General features: G+C 31.9%; 2 protein-coding genes across 6 annotated transcripts in view; one reads left to right on the forward strand and one right to left on the reverse strand.

The window, feature by feature from the left end:
• The window catches only part of LOC113401172 (large ribosomal subunit protein eL24), a 424188-nt gene that overhangs the window by 152301 nt on the left and 252690 nt on the right, over positions 1-19197 (forward strand). The gene's annotated exons all lie outside the window — the stretch shown is intronic.
• Positions 1-19197, reverse strand: part of LOC113404400 (EGFR adapter protein-like) — a 120113-nt gene that overhangs the window by 19747 nt on the left and 81169 nt on the right. The gene's annotated exons all lie outside the window — the stretch shown is intronic.

Here is a 19197-nt window from a genome sequence, read left to right on the forward strand (position 1 = left end):
ATCAATTTTGTTTATTTTAACAAATTCATTGTTAATTAATTATTTCTTTTGTATATGCTTTGATTTTCTCAATGTGTAGTGATGTAAAGGTCACAGTCTATATCCTGGCAACATGGGATTTTGTCGTCCTATATAATAAAGAAGAACTTTATTAATTCTTCGAATGTGCTTTGCATTGCTAGTATTCTTTTTAAACAATAATTATTTTTAACAACATTAAAGACACTGGACATAGCTTTGATTGTGCTACAACACCTTCTTAAGACAGATCAGTCTTCAAAAATTCAAAAAAAAAAATTACAATACCGCCGATACCTTATATATAATAGATTAAATAAAAGAACAAGTTCTGATGTTTCAATTAAAATCTGGTTTGTTAACCAAAACAACTGAAAGTAATACAGAGTAATAGTAATATAAGAAATTTATCTTTAAAAATAGAAGAATTTTACTACTAAAGAATATTCGATGTAACTAAACTCAGCTACGGATGTCCAATTTAAAAATATGCTTATTAGAATTTTTTCAATGTTTCGAGTGTGAACGGTTCTATTTTTATTTTCATCAAACCATTGTTCCACACACACTCGTGCTGCTGATAAGGTTCTCGGAAACGAATCGCGGTGTTATCAATCTACTCGTTTGTCTTTTTCGCTGACATTCTATAATCGGGTCGAACAGAAATCAATCAATAACGTCTTCGATACTTATATAAATATATAAATATAAATATTGGACAACATCACATACATTACTCTGATCCCAATGTAAGCAGCTAAAGCACTTGTGTTATGGAAAATCAGAAGTAACGACGGTACCACAAACACCCAGACCCAAGACAACATAGAAATTTAATGAAATTTTTCTACATCGACTCGGCCGGGAATCGAACCCGGGACCTCAGAGTAGCGTACCCATGAAAACCGGTGTACACACTACTTGACCAAGGAGGTCACAATATACCATAATCACCACAATATGTTTGTAGAAGGTGAGATTATAATAATAAGACCATTGAATTCTTGACTTGAGCATAGGAACATATCAACCATGGCTTGTTATAGTAATACTTAATGCAGACATAATAAATCATATTTAATTTATATAAAAATTTTATTTGAAAAACATAGAAACGTATTAAATCAAAATATATGAATATTTTTTTTTTATTTAATCGAATTCGATATCGAGATCAGCTTTCTCCTTCGCGGTATGGGCCAATGACTCACCGTCCTTGTGCAGAGATGGAAAGGAAGGCTGACAGAAATTCCCTAAGACAGCTGTTGCGAGAGACCAGAACGCACGTGTTCCTGAAGGGAGACGCACCAGTCTCTCGCCAATTCTGCCAATGTACTCCGTCTTCGCCTTAGCAATCACGTTTTTGAAGGACCTAGAGGCAAAGTTATATTCCTTTCTGAATGCGCTGGTCTTTACATCACGAGACGCCGATGCGTTAGCCCAGTCATGGTAACGTTCCCATTTTCGGCGTGAGGCCATTTTGCCGAAACGACCAAACCAGAGCTGGGACTTGCCACAGCAGAATATGGAATGAACAGTTCCATATCCTGAAGCACCACATCGGCAACAGAGTCAGCAATAACGCTCCGGTCCATCATCATCCGGCAAGAAACAAACCTGCCCCCATGGGTAGGATGCAAAGAAGGACCGCATCCCATCTCAATCTGCTGACTTGTAGTGCCAGACGCGGCGGCAGCCCACGAAAGGAGGTCGTGAGTACCGCGCAACCGGCACTGTACTCCGAACGAGACAGTGGTCCGACGAGCCCAAAGGGGGATCGACGATAACCTGATAGCTATCCGGGTGGGAAGTCAGCAGAAAGTGAGGTTTTTCTTTTAGAGAGAATTATTGGGAAATGACCAAAACCTCAAAATGCTCAATATTTATATCTTATACAAAAAAAATACGTTTCTTTGTTTCATGTGCGTAGTGTATTATATCAAACAAGTAATTAAATATTTTATGGATAATACACACATTATAATTCGCTCGCATTTTAGGGATTGGTCATTTTTAGAAAAAAAACATTGTCTATGTCTTTCTTTCAGCAAATTAGGTTCAGTATTTAGGCCGTGAAAACAGACAGGAAAAAAATATATAAGAAGAGTTAGTGAGTAATAAAAGTAGGTGCTCATTATTTAGAACCAGAATATGCGCGGGTGCTTTGAGCAAACACAAGTTTCCCGTTTTTGTAGGCGCGACATCAAGGATGTCAAAAGGCACTAGCTTTTGGTGCCTTACTCTGTCACTCACATAGATTGTTGACTTGTGGACTTGTTGAAAACAACTGCAGCGGAATTACACATAATTACGTTATATTTCTCGTTTATTTATTAACTGACGTTAATAAAATATGTGTTATAAATTAATTTGTTTCGTTACTTGATCAAACTTATTTGGAGTATTTTATAATATATCCTTTAAGATTTTGCATTTCATAGTAAAAACTAATAGTATTTATTTTTATTTTAAATGCATATACAGGGTTATTGGTAATTCGACGTATTCCCGTTAGAAGGTAATAGGGGTGACTATTTGCGATAATAATCCTGTATAATTATAATTATATTGTATGTAGATAAAGTAACAATTGACAAAATCTTTTTGTTATTATAGGTAGTTTCAACTCTCAATAAAACCAATATTTTGTACAAAACTAGAAAGGACTTTTGTAGGTAATGGTCCGATTATGAAATCACGATTTACGGTGTTTTTTTTTTATTTGATAATAAACACCACGGATATATGTTTCCATGCATTGGGATCATTGATTTTATTAATTAAATTCTGTTCCACGTTTAAAATTCATAAAAAAAAATAGCTATGCACTTAAATACTAAATAGTACAATTTCAGTTAAGGAACACGGGTTTAATGGATAGACTGAGCTGTATCGTTTAACATATTAAAAAATAATTTATAATACAAATTATATTTAAAGTACAAACTACGTAAATATAATTTTAAGATCGTTAAATCTTTAATGTAAATATCTTTAATGTTCTCGCTGAATATTAAATGCGAATTAAGCTGTTTTCATTCAAGGGTGACTCTAATATTAGAAAGGCTGATCCATTATACATCATAATTACCCCTTTTAATCTCATACTGAGGAAATTAAATTTAAAACACGAACATACTACATATTTATAAATATAGTCCAGTGGATGAGTGGATCCAAAAAATTCGCTGCTTTTCTGTGCAAGCATCATTGAGTTTGTCTAATTGGTATTTTAATAATGTGTTTCACGGTGGAAATAAATATCGTAAATAAACCTGCACATCTCGGACTAAATTCGTTTGATGTCGCTGCTACTAAATTACTAAAATCTAAAATCAAGAACATAAGTAATTATATTGAGGGTGAGAAAACAAAAAATACAATGAAGCAAATTAATAATATAACACAGGGATATTTCTGGTATATTTTGTATTAACATAAATACATATATTTATTTAATACAATTATTGTTTATTTTATTTTTGATAAATCACAAATCATCGAAAATTTTACTACAGTAATCGTTCGTAAACATAGCTAGGAAACTTCACAATTATCACTCACGTTAAAATTTTCCTTGCATGATATAAACGTTTTTAAAATATTTCTATATTTAAATAATAAATATTGTATTTCCCTAATTATAGATTAAAACAAAACAATAAACAATAATTGTAAGAATAGCCATCCTTTTACAAGAGATTCGTAAGTCTTCGAACTCTGCAATTAAAAAAAAAACACATATTTATTAAACTATAAATTTGATATGCGCTAGAGACATAATATTCTATATTTAAAATTAAATGTAGTAATTCAGTTATTTAATTTTTTGTCACAGATATAATAAACTAAATACAAAAATGTTTTAATGGAAGTCGATATAAATCTTATTGTAGTTGAACAATACACGATGAGTCTTGATATTTGAAATGTTTTTTCCACAAACTGTAATATTACGAAATACCGAGATGCGCTTTTTAATACAACAAAATTAATTTCAGAAGGTTTTATTCAAGTCTTTGTATAGAAACAGTTATTGTAACGGTACCGATGGAGCGTTGGGGCAGGTTGGGTTCATTTTTATGTTATTCTTAAACCAGTTGTCTTCGATGCGATTTCAGCTTTCCAATGCACATATTCAAAGGGAATTACGTTTATTTTAATTATTCAATAATAATTAATAGTTTGTATCTGATATTTATGTAAATTTTTGGGCTCCATTTTTAACTAAATTATTAATCAATATCATTTATGTTTACAAACTTCGATCATACTTATAATTAATTATGGTCTTAATAAATATATTAAGTAACTTTCTTGATATTTCTCATATAAAGTACTACCAATCGACAGTCCGATTAAAAGATGGCAAATTTAAATAAAATAATTGGGTTTATCTGTTATTATGGCATCTACAAATTAAACATAGAATAATTAATTAATCCAGTCTATACAAACTTGTTTTTTTAAGTACGTGATGTATTTTATTTAATAATAAAAAACAAGACAGACCTCTTCATAAATTAGTTGAATCTTTGCGATTCAACAAATTAATAATATTCTAAAATTAGTCATTCGTCATATTTTGATATTTCGTTTTCCTTAGCAAAAAGTTCTTTCACCGTTACCTGAGGTTAAGGGCGTTATCGTGTAAATACCATCTACTAACAAATTACTGCTAAATAGTAATAGTTTTTATCAGTATAATAGTGTTTGGAGGGTGAGTGAGCCATTGCCATTATGAGAAAATCAAACTTCTGATCTGACGCATATAATCAGTGTCGATAGACAAGGATGACTACTTAACATTAGATAGGCACTCGTTTAATTGCCTATTTGAATTAAAAACACAATACGAAATAGAATATATAATCTCTCAAACTCTCATTTTTATGACAATAAACGAGTAAAGATATGTATAAATATCATAGTAATTCATATTTATGTAAATAATATATCCACTGATAAGTCCACATTAGATGTGGCAAAATATTTTGCAGTACCAAGATATAACCACAGCCTAACCAACCAGTATAACCACAACTTAAGCATATAAAAACTCAGAATTTCGTTCTCATATATAAACCAATAATAAATAAGTTACTTATAAATAGTGCTATAAATTACCCCAGGTTTGTTTTTAACTGTTAGTGAATTTGTAGAAAGACTTAAGCACCAAAATGGTATTTTTGGGGAAATTAGATTAAAAGTAAAATCTATAAACCTCATTTTCCAATAGCACCATAAAAAAATATTTTATGATGTCTACGTATAAGTCTAAATTTATTCTCTAACTGATGACTAAGCCTGATACGCAAAGGTAACCAATTATATAAAACCGTTTCCCATTTACTCGTCCTGGCTATCGTCCCCCAGCTATAAAATAAAGTTTAATGAAATAGCCGGACCTTAACAGATCGTAAATGGTAATAAGAAAAAACGTAATGTTTTATTCATTGACAAACGTTTTTATGTATCCTACTTTAAACTACCAGAGTAAGTTTATTGATCGTCGTAAAAACAATTTGAATTAAAGATTTACTCATTGAATATCGACATGAGGACTCGTATTTCACGTAGATTGCAATAAAGATATCTTTAGTGCATTGAAACCGGCGCAGCGTGTTGTTTCACATGCACAGGATTTTATAGCTCGATTCGTTACATATATATTGGGAAAATATTTTTAAAAATATATCCAATTATGATAAAGGAGCTGAACCAGGGTATATAACTCTGTGAAATTAATAAAACTTGACCTCTGGCACGCAAAATTTTACCCCTATTCTACCCCTAGAATTAAAAAACGTAGCTTTTGTCCTTCCTCTCGAGTCAAACTGGATCGCTACAACATTTTTTCTCTAAATAGGTTCAGCGGTGTAAGCGAGAAGAGGCAACAGACACACATACGTTGCGTTAATGTCAAAATTAATAACCACGTTATTAACAAAACTTTTAATTGATTAATCTATAATAATATTATAAATATTAAAGTAACTCTGTATATCTGTTACGCTGTCACGGCTAAACAACTGAACGAATATTTATGAAAATTGGTATGAAGCTACCTTGAACCCCTAGACTACTTAATATACCTAAAACTTACGATCACCTCTAACACGCGTGTAAAGCAGCGGGCATAAACTAGTATATAGTAGACATCTTTATAAGTATGATAGATACTTGTAGATATTACCGTCTTTGTAAAGCAAGTTATTTGTCTCTATTATAAATTCCCGCAAACACCTTTAGCTTTGCCAATTAATAAATTAAAATTTCATGTTTAATATTTATAAATAGGACATTACATAACATTAACAGCCTGTAAATTTCCCACTGCTGGGCTAAGGCCTCCTCTCTCTTTGAGGAGAATGCTTGGAGCAACTTAAGCACATGAAAATTCAGTGGTGCTTGCCTGGGTTTGAACCCGTAATCATCGGTTAAGTCGCACGCGTTCTGACCACTGGGCCATCTCAGCTCTATAGGGCTCTAATAGGTCATTATTTAATAACAATTATATAAATGATAAGAAAGCGTGGAGTTACTATTCGTTAATTTACAAACAGGATAAATAAAAAAAACTAATTGTATTGAATTAGCATACGTAATTATTTCTACACTCAATGAACAAACCTATTTAATTTAATTGACAGAATATAGTAATTACTGAGTTTCTTGTTAGTACTTCTCGGTAGAATTTCAAACGGTGCAGGTGGTAAAATTAATTTAAAATTAAACTTATATTACCAGCCACAACCAGTATCAATTTTTAGCGGTCGAATGATGGTTGTTTAAAGATAATATTTATTTAATACATGAAGAATATATACATACATAATTCATAGACATTTGTATATGTATAAGGTAATAACAACATCTTAGATAATCAATTAACTGCCAGCCATGTGTCCTTAATGACAGTAATTCATTGTTCGGCAGTGGCGTAGCTGGAAACAAGTACTAGACTATAGCACGTATGTTTATGACAAGTGATCATGCCACGAAAAATTTATTATAATTATACTAGTTTAGTTAGTGGTAGAGTGGGCAGTTCGTTTGAAGGTGTTTAGTATAAAAAGTAACATATGTAATATTCCGGACTATAGTCTATCTCTGGGCAAAATTTCATTCGAATCTGTTCAGCAGCTCTAGCGTGATTGAGTTACAAACATCTATACAAACTTTCGCATTTATAATATAAGTTATATATAATACATAACTATTTGAAATCTGTGTCTAGTTTAAAATTGCAAGATTTAACGTAACAGTATTTAAAACACAATTTATGTTGACATATTTAATCTGTCTAAAATCATATAACTTGAAGTAAAATATGCTGTGTTTCATAAATGTCGTATTATAATAACCTTGATTAATCCGAGGAGTTGTTTGTTCATTTTATACAAAGTAAATTTTCGACGATAAAACATTACATCTATATTATTATTTATTTATTTCACACAAAAAACATATATAAAACTATTACATGATTGCACTATGAGTAAAGACTTAATGTGTAATATAATATGGTCATCAAAAGAAAAACGGGTCAAGTACTGGCTATCCTAGCTAGGCTAAATTAAATAGCCTGTGTTAAGGATAATCAGTCCTCTCCCCGATAGCTGAAATAATTAAAATACATTAGAGATCTATCGCCTGGGTATTACAGAACGTATATTATGTAAAATGTTTATAGGTAAATAATTAATTTAATTAAAAGAGGTAATAATTAAAATACATTAGAGATCTATCGCCTGGGTATTACAGAACGTATCTTATGTAAAATGTTTAAAGGTAAATAATTAATTTAATTAAAAGAGGTAATAATTAAGAGGTATGATTTTTTTTTTGTTTTCTTTGTGGGTGCGGGATTGTTCGTGCGTGTTACTGTATATGCGTGTGCGTGTGTGTGTGTGTGTGTGCGGGTGTGTGTGTGCGTGCGTGTGCGTGCGTGTTAGTGTGTATGGGTCAGTTGAAATTAGGTTATAGAAGTAATATATTTTTCTGTTTCATCGTACGTCTTGTTAAGCAGGAACGCAAATACCATTTTTTTTACACTGAGCTAGTGGCAATTTACATATCGTATATAATATATATATATATATATAGTAACAAAGTTACGTGCATTTCATATTTTACTTTTTTAGGTAGTTTCAAAACAAAACACACAAATCAAGCCAAAACTAAATTCGACGATGAAATTCAAATACATTGAACCGTGTTTTTAAATTTCGAACACTTAAAATAAAAAACCAATGGAGCGGAAACAACGAATACGCATAAAATTGTTCTATTCGCCACAAACGCAATAGTCTATAAGGCCAGACATTGTCCCGGTAACAGGATTGCGATCGTTTCATTTACATTTCCCGGGAAAGGGAGTGGGGGTGAGCCGCAAACATAGTAATTCAATCGTGTGTGATGGCGATGTGCGTAAGAATTGATACCAGATGCGGCTCACGTCGTACAGAGAACTATAGTATTCTAAATAATATTTAAATTATTCAATACATTCTCAAACAGTCCGATTTTGAAACATAAAAATTAAAAAAAAAGTCAAATATTTTGAAATAAATTGTTTATAATATTAACAAAGTATACTTATGACTTTATGGACTTGGATTTCAAGGTTGAAGACGATTATTCAAATGGCACTGCGATGACTACAATTTAGATCTATTAAGTAATTTCCACACAATTCTTCTCTAAGGAAAAACTCAAACTTATGACATATTTCTCGGAATAGTTTAAAAAATAAAAAACCTGGTAAGGGAGATCCATAGTATATAAAAGTTATATCTTATCATAAATACATACTTATCTTCGCTTCATGAAGCGACAGTTACCTAAGATAATAGATTCGTATTTCGCATTGTTTGCGGGAACGAGAGCAGCGGAATGTTGTTATTTAATACGATTGCTTTTGAGCCTAACCAGGAAACCCGCTCACAAACAGCTTATTTTCTAAGAATGCTGAATAGGTGTTATACGAAATTATAATAATATCATATTCAAATTACATTCCAACAAGCTTACCATAAATATCATTATTACCTATTATTTTCTGGGATATCTAACGCCTATAGACGTCAAAACGATTACTTGGGTATTTTTTGGTGTTTACATCCCTTAGTGTTAAAAAAGTATATTGTAGTTAGAACCTTTTTCTTTCAATATGTAAAGATCTTTGACCATCAGTAGAAATATTTATTGCCTCATACTGTTATTTATTTATAGGAAATATTTAGAAGTCTATTCTTAGGCATTAATAGGTAAGAGATATTTAAGTAAAAAGTTAACTGAACAGATTGTTAATGTAAATGTATCTGCTAAGTAAGACTCTTTGCTGAAAAGAAGATTAAGAGGTTATTCCACCATTCTGCTCAAATGCGAGTAAGTGGCTAGACATTTGGCAGAATTTCATTCGACACGTGCAGCTTTTCTCACGATATTTTCCTTTCTCAACACTTGGTGATACTTACAACTCATTTAAATTATCAGTGGGCTGGTAAATATAACCGTCAAGCTATTTTTCTATGCTTTTTGGCTATTCGTATAAGATTAAAACTTGAACTAAAATAACAAACTAACTAAATTCCTAAAAATACAATGTTACAAGTTTATCTAAAGTCATTTCATTTTCATTCATTCCATGTCTTCAAAGTCTATACATAAATAATATTAACAGAATATAGATATCAAATAGATAACCTTTATTGAGCGAATTGAGCTGGAATACAACCTAAGTTTTTACACATTATGTAAATTCGTACCCTTGAGTCATTGAGAATTATTCAACGAAGCTTTAAATTGTCTACACTCGCTTTTCCGGTATGTTTTCTAAAAATAGGCAATCTTAGGGTAGATTTTGTTCTGAACCGCGCATTGCCGGTGGTCAGCCATAAACCGCTTCCTGTCCACTCCCACGCGAACACAAACGCCGGTATTCGGGTAACATATTACGAAAACTTTTAAAAACACACTCGTATTCTTGTCCTAGTTTCTTTACAAAAAGACAGCAAACGAATTCATCGTGTTATAAAAAAGTAACGGAATGGTATCTGTCATAAGTTATTCAATTCAAACGTTAAAACTTATAAATATAAATATAATTATAATCCATCTGTTATGTATCTAAAATTGATTTTAACGTAAAATGTAGATTAGAATATTAGATTTATCTCGGGGAATAGAAGACTTTTAAATTATTCGATTAAATTTTATTCTTTTGAGTATTTGTCTTTCACATCATCTGCAATTTTTGCACAGCCTCTGAAATCCTGAACATAGAACTACATAGCGTTACTTGAAATAAATATTTTATCTGGCCTGTACTCAGATTTTCAAATTTAACATACATAATAATCAGCCTGTAAATTTCCCACTGCTGGGCTAAGGCCTCCTCTCCCGTTGAGGAGAAGGTATGGAGCATATTCCACCACGCTGCTCCAATGCGGGTTGGTGGAATACACATGTGGCAGAATTTCGTTGAAATTAGACACATGCAGGTTTCCTCACGATGTTTTCCTTCACCGCCGAGCACGAGATGAATTCTAAACACAAATTAAGCACATGAAAATTCAGTGGTGCCTGCCTGGGTTTGAACCCGAAATCATCGGTTAAGATGCACGCGTTCTAACCACTGGGCCATCTCGGCTCATATTTCAAATTTAGAATATTCTAAATAATCTTCAATTATCCGTAAATAGTCAGTCGTTGCACTCCTATCCTGCATATTTCGGGACGTATCAAATGTTCGTCTAGACGGATATTTACAAGGCAATAAAATGTATTTTTATCTCTGATCCCGCTGCGACGCGTGCTTCCTTTATTGATATCATCCACTATTTCTTGAACACATTTTTTAAATCTGACGGTTATATATATCAATACAACTTACAATAGTAACACGTGGTTATTCTATATCCGGTTGAAAGGAGAGCCAGCCAAATGGACGAGAGTTAGTTACTATATTTGGTACTGCGCTAGTATTAAGTAAGATGATTAACTAAAACAGAATCAATGTCTATGGGGGTAAAAAATACTTATCATCAGGTAGTATAGTATTTTATTTAAGATACAATGCTTTTAAATAAAGTACATGAACTAGCAATATGATTAGATAAATTAACATCTGTTCAACAACTGTACACATAGGCTAATGCATCTTTTTAATGTCGTGTATCTTTAAAAAGCATCTGATGTAATATATTTCTATATATAAAGACATTTATTTGATGTTCCCTTTTAATGTTTTTCTTGGAATAAGATTTAAACGATAATCATCTCTACATATCGAACACACGTACTTCCTAGATCATATTACGTCTAGTTCCAATGAGTACCGCAAAGAAATATTTGTTAAAAATAATCCGTATATTAGTACAATAGTGTAATTTTCAATTATTACTTTAAACTTCTATGTGGTTTGATTTTACGTATAATGCGAATTTAAATGTGTACGTCGCATGCAATGAAAACAAATCTAACGCACAAATAATGTACCGATATGATCTGTCATTGTTACAGTTTTATTATTTATAATTTCACTATACAAAAACTTTATAACTCTGTTAACTTAATATTTATATATCAATGTAGCCTTCATAAATTTTAAGTATCAATATGAATCTTCCCTGACAAAACTCCCACGATCATGTAAGACGAAACGTCGAATTGTGGGCGTAACAATTGTATTTGTAAAATAGAATTCAAGCATACTTTAAATCAAACGAGTTCACTAAACTGTGTTCTATAGCCTTTATCATTGGTGTGTCAAATCCATTTTCCTAACAATAATATTTCAAATATCGATTTTCTACTTTAAGATTAAAAACATACGGTTTATTTTGAATAAAACTTAAATGTAAATTGTGGCTGAACACACAATACAAAATAGCACCTATTAACTTTATATATAAGACTGCAAATGCTATGGCAAGTATTATAGTTGACGAGGTTTTGTCGGTAGTGAGCAATTAACGAAGCAGAGGTTCGATACCGATTAAGTCATTATGCCCATTTGCTACACTTGCCTTTAATAGAGCCAAGTCCGGCGTGAAAATTCTTTTTCCTTTTATATAGTTATTAAATCGACAGGCGCAAGAATCGAATTAATTGCACCCTTTACAGCACAATAACTTAATAAAACCGAGTAAGTCCGATTATTACGATAAAGAATAATTACATATTATTAATCTAGAATAGACTATAACTTCTTGTGAAATTCGTTAAGTTTTTATTCATTAATACATTAGCAGCCTGTAAATTTCCCACTGCTGGGCTAAGGCCTCCCTTTGAGGAGAAGGTTTGGAGCATATTCCACCACGCTGCTCCAATGCGGGTTGGTGGAATAGACATGTGGCAGAATTTCGTTAAAATTAGACACATGCAGATTCCCTCACAATGTTTTCCTTCACCGCCGAGCACGAGATGAATTATAAACACAAATTAAGCACATGAAAATTCAGTGGTGCGTGCCTGGGTTTGAACACGAAATCATCGGTTAAGATGCACGCGTTCTAATCACTGGGCCATCTCGGCTCTCATTAATAAATTTATTTTAATACATTGTGAGTATTATTTTTTCTCACAAGTCATTAATTACGTGACCACCCTTCTGGACTCTACTAAAATACGAAACACTAAAGTTTCACTTTTATATAAACTTGAAAAATTTGAAAGCTGCAATATGTTACACTTATAAAAACTCTTTTAAATCTTTATGTTATATTAAATTAAATCTAAAGATACAACTGAAAAGTAAATCATATTATATTCTGAAAAGAACCGGCAAGAATATCAGTAGCTACTCTGTGCTACTATTTTGATAACAGACTTTTATGTCAAATGAGTTAAATTTTTATATGACATATCTGGAAATCAGAAGATACTAAGTCCACGCCATTTTATAATATTAATTATATTGAGTCATGTCATCATTAATATTTTTACTCTAAACTCAAATTACCAATTATTCATTTTAAACTCGTCGCCGGAAAATATCGTGATGCAACCAGCATGTTTGACAGATGAAGTTGAACCATATGTATCCCAATCAACCAGTTTAGAGTTGCTCAGTGGAATAAGGTCCAACTTTACTTTAAAGGGATAATTTGGAACACAAACACGCTGTTACTATTATTTTGTTCCTTATAATATCAGTATAATAATTTATAGTTAGTTATAGTATAATATAGATTCACCATTTTTTATTAATAACTAGCTGTGCCCGCGACTTCGTTCGCGTAGTTGTGGGAAACACTATCATGATTATCGTTTGATTGCTCACGTTGGTTTTTGTTATTATAATCGTCAATAAGATTTAATAATATGTTTTACAGTACTTCAGCGTAGATTATATTTTTAGTTTTATTTTCTTGTGGTAGAAGAACATACTGATTTTGCCCGCAACCCGATCTTGACAACGCGACATATAGTTGGCCGTCTGAAAAGCAGTATTGACGTAAATCGATTCCTACGTGTTTAAATGTTTGGCCCTGTGATTTATTAATGGTTACGGCAAAAGATAACTTAATGGGAAATTGAATTCTTTTAAAATTAAAAGGTAAATCATTTGGAATCATTGGGATGCGAGGTATAAGCACTGTTTGACCAACTGCCGGACCAGTCAAAACTGTTGCAACGATCACGTTATTGCGAAGGAATTTTACTTGAAGGCGGGTCCCGTTACATAAATTTGGTGGTTTAAGATTTCTGAGTAAAATTATCGCAGAACCTTTAACTTCAGGGAATGTGGTGGAAGGCCGCTCGGGTTTAAAGAATTGAGAAACTCTATAATTCTGTGCGATCAAACGTTGAGAACGTTCTGTACTTGATTCCCGTTGTCGATTCACCGAAGTTCGGAAATTTTGTAAGGCTAACCTCTGTGAACGTTCAACACTCGATTCCCTAGCACGATGTTGTTCACTGACCGTTCTTTGATTAGCCAACCTGTGCGTATTGTCTTCAGCTGTTTCGTTGCTACGCAAAAGCCGCAGACGCTTTGCATTAGCAGTCTGCCGAGAAAGGTTCGTTCTTTTTCTAGGCATGTTTGAAACAGTTCGTAGTCAAGTGACTCGTAATGCTTCTTTCTCTTGTCTGGTTACGGGCGTGCCCGACACGTCCTTTTAAGAGCTCCCCCCTCCCAAACAAATAGATAATATATATTCACTATCATAAAAAGTAATTGTTCTTTGTCATCAGTGTAAATCTTAAAGGTCGCCATAAAATTTAATAATTACCAATATCTGTGTTTTTATTGCTTATTGTTATACGGTCAATTATGACAACCCTTTTCTTAAATATAAAAGAAATATTGTACAATAGTGTACGATTGCGAATATTTTTTTTTGTTAACAATTCGATGCAGGTGTATCGACATCTGGATGTAAGACAAAAGAAAAAGTCAATTGTAAATAAATAAATCACAAACAAAATTCATACTCTGCCAAAACAAACAAAACGTTCAACAGGAAATGTAATAGTAAATCTGAATGACTTTTCTTTGTCTTGGATTAGGAGAAAAGTTCATGAATTGTAATACCTGACGGTAGACATGTTTGCTTAATCACTCAATTTTGATTCCAATTTTCTGTCATTATATAGGACCACTATGTACGTATAGGGTTTAAAAAAACATCAAGAAGAAGTGTATTTATCGATAGACCAGATTTACAAATTTGGAATATATCATATATTTACAAACCTACCTTGGCTGACACCGCCTCCAAAAATAACAATAATTTTAACTATAATATATTATCGTAATAACATTGCTGACTTTTAAATAGTCTAAATATTTTTAATTTCATTTTACATAGTATAAATCTAAAAAATATTGTGATCATTGTTTGTTATTCATAGGTTTGTGTTAAGTTAGATTTAAAGTGGGTAGGTACATACTTATCTCCTTGCGTGGAAACACAGAACGTACCTACATATTGGTAAGTAGAATAAGTTACTTGATTATTAAGTTGTAGAATAATAAGCAATTATTTTTTACTTTTTAGAGCATATTATTTTTTTTCTCTTTTGAAGTCGGTTTTTTTTTGTCAAAATTTTTGTTTCTAAAAGATTCGGCCGAGTATCGCTAACGTGCTCCTTAGAATTGTTCCGTTCCCTTCCGTACCGTTACTTTGTCAAGGATCCTATGCTCAGAACCTTACCAAACTTTCACCATAGTACCCTTGAAGTATATCCTTTATAATAAAAAAAGAATCATTAAAATTGGTTGGCACAATTTTGAGTTATTCACCTATTTATCGCGCACATACATAATGCACATTTAAGACTTATATCGTTTTCATAGGGATACCATCATCGTAACAGGATAAAATTAAAATGGGGCCCCACGGGAAGCACTACCTTTCAAACAAAAAAAAATTTTCAAAATCCAGTGAAAAGTTATGAGGTAACAAACATATAAAAAAAAAATACAGACGAATTGATAACCTCCTCCTTTTTGAAGTCGGTTGAAAACAAACAATATTAACTTAAACGTAATAAGATATACAAACCGAACAATAAGAAGTTTAGATTGTTTCTCCTTTGGTGTTATTATTTTATAAGGTGATTATAGTACAACCGTGTTGAATATGCTTGAACGTAATAGAAATTACTTGAAATATTGAACTACTAATTTATTTGTGTATTCATTTTAAACGATATTCACCTATTTGCTTATTTGCATAATTTATTTTCTCAGTGATGATTAATCTGCATCGGTGAAAGTATCGCTCGCAATTTTGAACTTTTTTACGTGTGTAATGTAATTTTTATACCTTATTTATACCGTGAAACGTTTGAATTGTTTACTTGCAAAGTACGAAAGGAATGTTCATTGAAATTTTATCTTATATCGTAAGTTAAAACTGCAGCAGATTATGATTTAAATGTAATCGATTTTAAACGATAAAAAATAATGAGCAAATAAGCTGATAACAAAACCTAATTTTGATAAATAATTTAACTATTAAGAATGTTAATTTTTTTAAGTCGTTATGTGCAATGCTACTTCGCAGAACTACACCCGCGGGTGAGAGTGGCGAGCGCGGCGGCGGGGCTGACCCGCCTCCCCCTCAGCCGCCGCCGCGCCCCGCCTGCTAGCACACTCTTAACAAATAGACATATAGTGTCACGGACTTTTTTTTTATTATTAAAAGAGGAATATATCTTTCATACACATTTTTTGAGTAACTTAAAACGTTTATGCTGCGCACGCATCGAAAGTCCATAAATGTGAATAATTTTCCCCGTTTTTGCAACATTTCTCACTGTCGCTGCGCTCCTATTGGTCACAGCGTAATGTTATATAGCCTAAAGCCTTCCTCTATAAATGGACTATTTAACAAAAAAAGAATTTTTCAAATCGGACCAGTAGTTCCTGAGATTAGCGCGTTTAAACAAACAAACAAACAAACTCTTCCGCTTTATATATTAGTATAGATAATAATAATTCTATTGATTTACTAATAGTTCTTTTTATTACGCTAATTTAAAGTAGGTAAATAATATGTTAAATGTGAGAACAAAAATTACTCAAAGAGTTAATCATCGTTCCTTTAACTTCTACATCTGACGGTTCGTAACCCGTTCCACTTACGCTTAATAAAGAACACAAACATATTCCGTTAAGATACGCGTTGCACGAATTAAATCAAAGATACTGAGCAAAGATATGCAATATATCATTTACGTTTTACTTTTATCTCTGAATGCATTATCGGAAGTTTTTTATGATCCGTTCTCTAAATATATTCGTTTTAATTGCTTTTAATCTTTCTTTAGTACGCATTAAGAATAAATGTTATGATAATACAACATTTAAAAGGTTTATATTTTATGAATATTTTGAATGGTTTGTAAAAGAAAAGTACAAAACATTAACACAACACACAAAACGATTAAGGATCAGTTTATGTTATATTTTCTAATTTTTTTGCTTTAAGTTTATGGTATAAAGTCACATAAACATAATTGTAGCCACAACAATTTTCTACAAATTATGTCTTCACAAATTTTCCCTGCAATTAATAGTTTCGGAGATATAGTTAAAAATATGTTTACACTCCTTTTTTTAAGATGGCGGGCGGGGTACAAGGACGGCAACCCCACAAACTTGGGGTTAAAGTTGTATTGACACCTCCTATATGTCCCACAAATAAAATTGCGTCCTCTAGAAAATGTTCAGTCAATGTAACATTTCAATGGACTATATGTCAAAGGTAGGCGGACTGGTAAAAAGCCTGATGGTAAGTGATAACCAATGTCCATAGATATTGGCCTCGAAAAAAATCAACAATTTCTTACATCGCCAATACACCAGTAACCTTCGAAACTAAAATGCTAATCCCTTGTGCCTATAGTTACACTGGCTTACTCACACTTCAAACCAGAACACATCTATACTGAATATTGATGATTGTTACCTACAAAACGGGTAAACGGACTTGTACAAAACCCTCCCATCAAGTAAATATTTGACAATAAAAAAGTTTAGTGTCGGCAATATTTTTTAACGAATTGATAGCTTTTTTATTTTACAATCAATAGATATTATATCTGATAAGAACAGTTTTTTTCTTGTAATTTGGCAAACTCTTAAAGTATACATACAATATGTTTATATACATAAAAGTTAATATATAGAAAATATAGAAAGTCAAAGAACAAATACCACTTTGTATAATACTAATATTATAATTAAAATCTGAAAAATTTTAAGAGAGCGTACTTAGATTGGATAATTTAATAACTTTGACAAATTTCCTCAAAAGTAATAAAGGAAAAGCAAAAGAAATAAAACACGGAAAGGTCTGCTGGGAAGGACGCAGAAAGCTATAAAATAAAAATAACAAACGGGAGCCAACTGACGTAGATACAACTGAGTTCGAATATTTACATAACACAAAACTACCCTGAAACAGATTCTTTTTTTATTTATACGAACCAAAACATGTGTTTGAAATTGTTAAAGTCAATCTTCGAAATTTAAAATTGGATTGGATTTACTTGAATTCTAAACCAAGATATAACACAGTTTGATTCCTCAATCTTGATCTTTCACTTATTTTGTGTTAATAATCCATATCTTCACTGTAAATGTTTCACAACGAGACCCTTCGCATGAAATTGACACATGACGCAATAAAAACTTTTTTCTCTTTTAATTGTCATTTTAAAGTAGAATGCGTTAATTTATAAAATACATCCATTATTAAATTCGTAACTCCATATGAGGACCAAATTTGATCTGTTTTCAAATCTAATTCCGAAAAAATACAATGTGATCTCATATATCATAGCTCCAACAAGATCCCATAAAGGTTTCCATTGAGCTTTTTTTCATGATACTGCAAATTTATCAAACCCTAATAAAGCATAAATCGCATATCTAAGACAATATATTGAAGTGCCTAATAACTATTCATAAGCAAACCTCGAAGGTTTGCTTATGAATCAAAATAACATGACCGATTAAATGTAGGAAGCAGGAAGATAAGATTACTTTTATAATGCATTTTTATATATCACTAGTGACCCGCCCCAGCTTCGCACGGGTGCAATGCTGCCACTAAATATACTACAAAATGTCTTCATTTCAATGTCAATATTCATAGTTTTTCAGTCTTTAGACAATAGAATCCGCTATGTTCCTGCATTTTGAATCTGTAATATCTTCGAAAATATTCATTTAAATTACATGCCGTAAAGGGCCATATAGATCTATATTAAATGCATAACGTATTTAAGGTACTTCATTGGATAAGAATTAATGTTGTATTGCTTAAAATCGCTTCGAAAATAGCCATTATTTCTCGTAAAAAGTTAAGGATAACATTGGTTATTATGGGTTATCTCTAAGAGATAGACATATACCATAGCCGACTTTATCGAAGACCTTTTTAAGGTGTACGATACTGTAGCACATTATTTTGATCTATCTCTCATTTGCAATGTAAGCGCAAAAATTTGTTTATTTACGACATCACTTTGGAAACCTCAAAAATTATCAGTGTTTCTCTACTATGTATATTGTACATCTATTATACATATAAACCTTCCTCTTGAATCAATCTATCTATTAATAAAAAAACGCCACAAAATCCGTTGTGTAATTTTAAAGATCTAAGCATAGATACATAGGGACAGACAACGGTAAGCGACTTTGTTTTGTAC

Source organism: Vanessa tameamea, chromosome 7 (assembly GCF_037043105.1).
Source record: "Vanessa tameamea isolate UH-Manoa-2023 chromosome 7, ilVanTame1 primary haplotype, whole genome shotgun sequence".
Lineage (NCBI taxonomy): Eukaryota > Metazoa > Arthropoda > Insecta > Lepidoptera > Nymphalidae > Vanessa > Vanessa tameamea.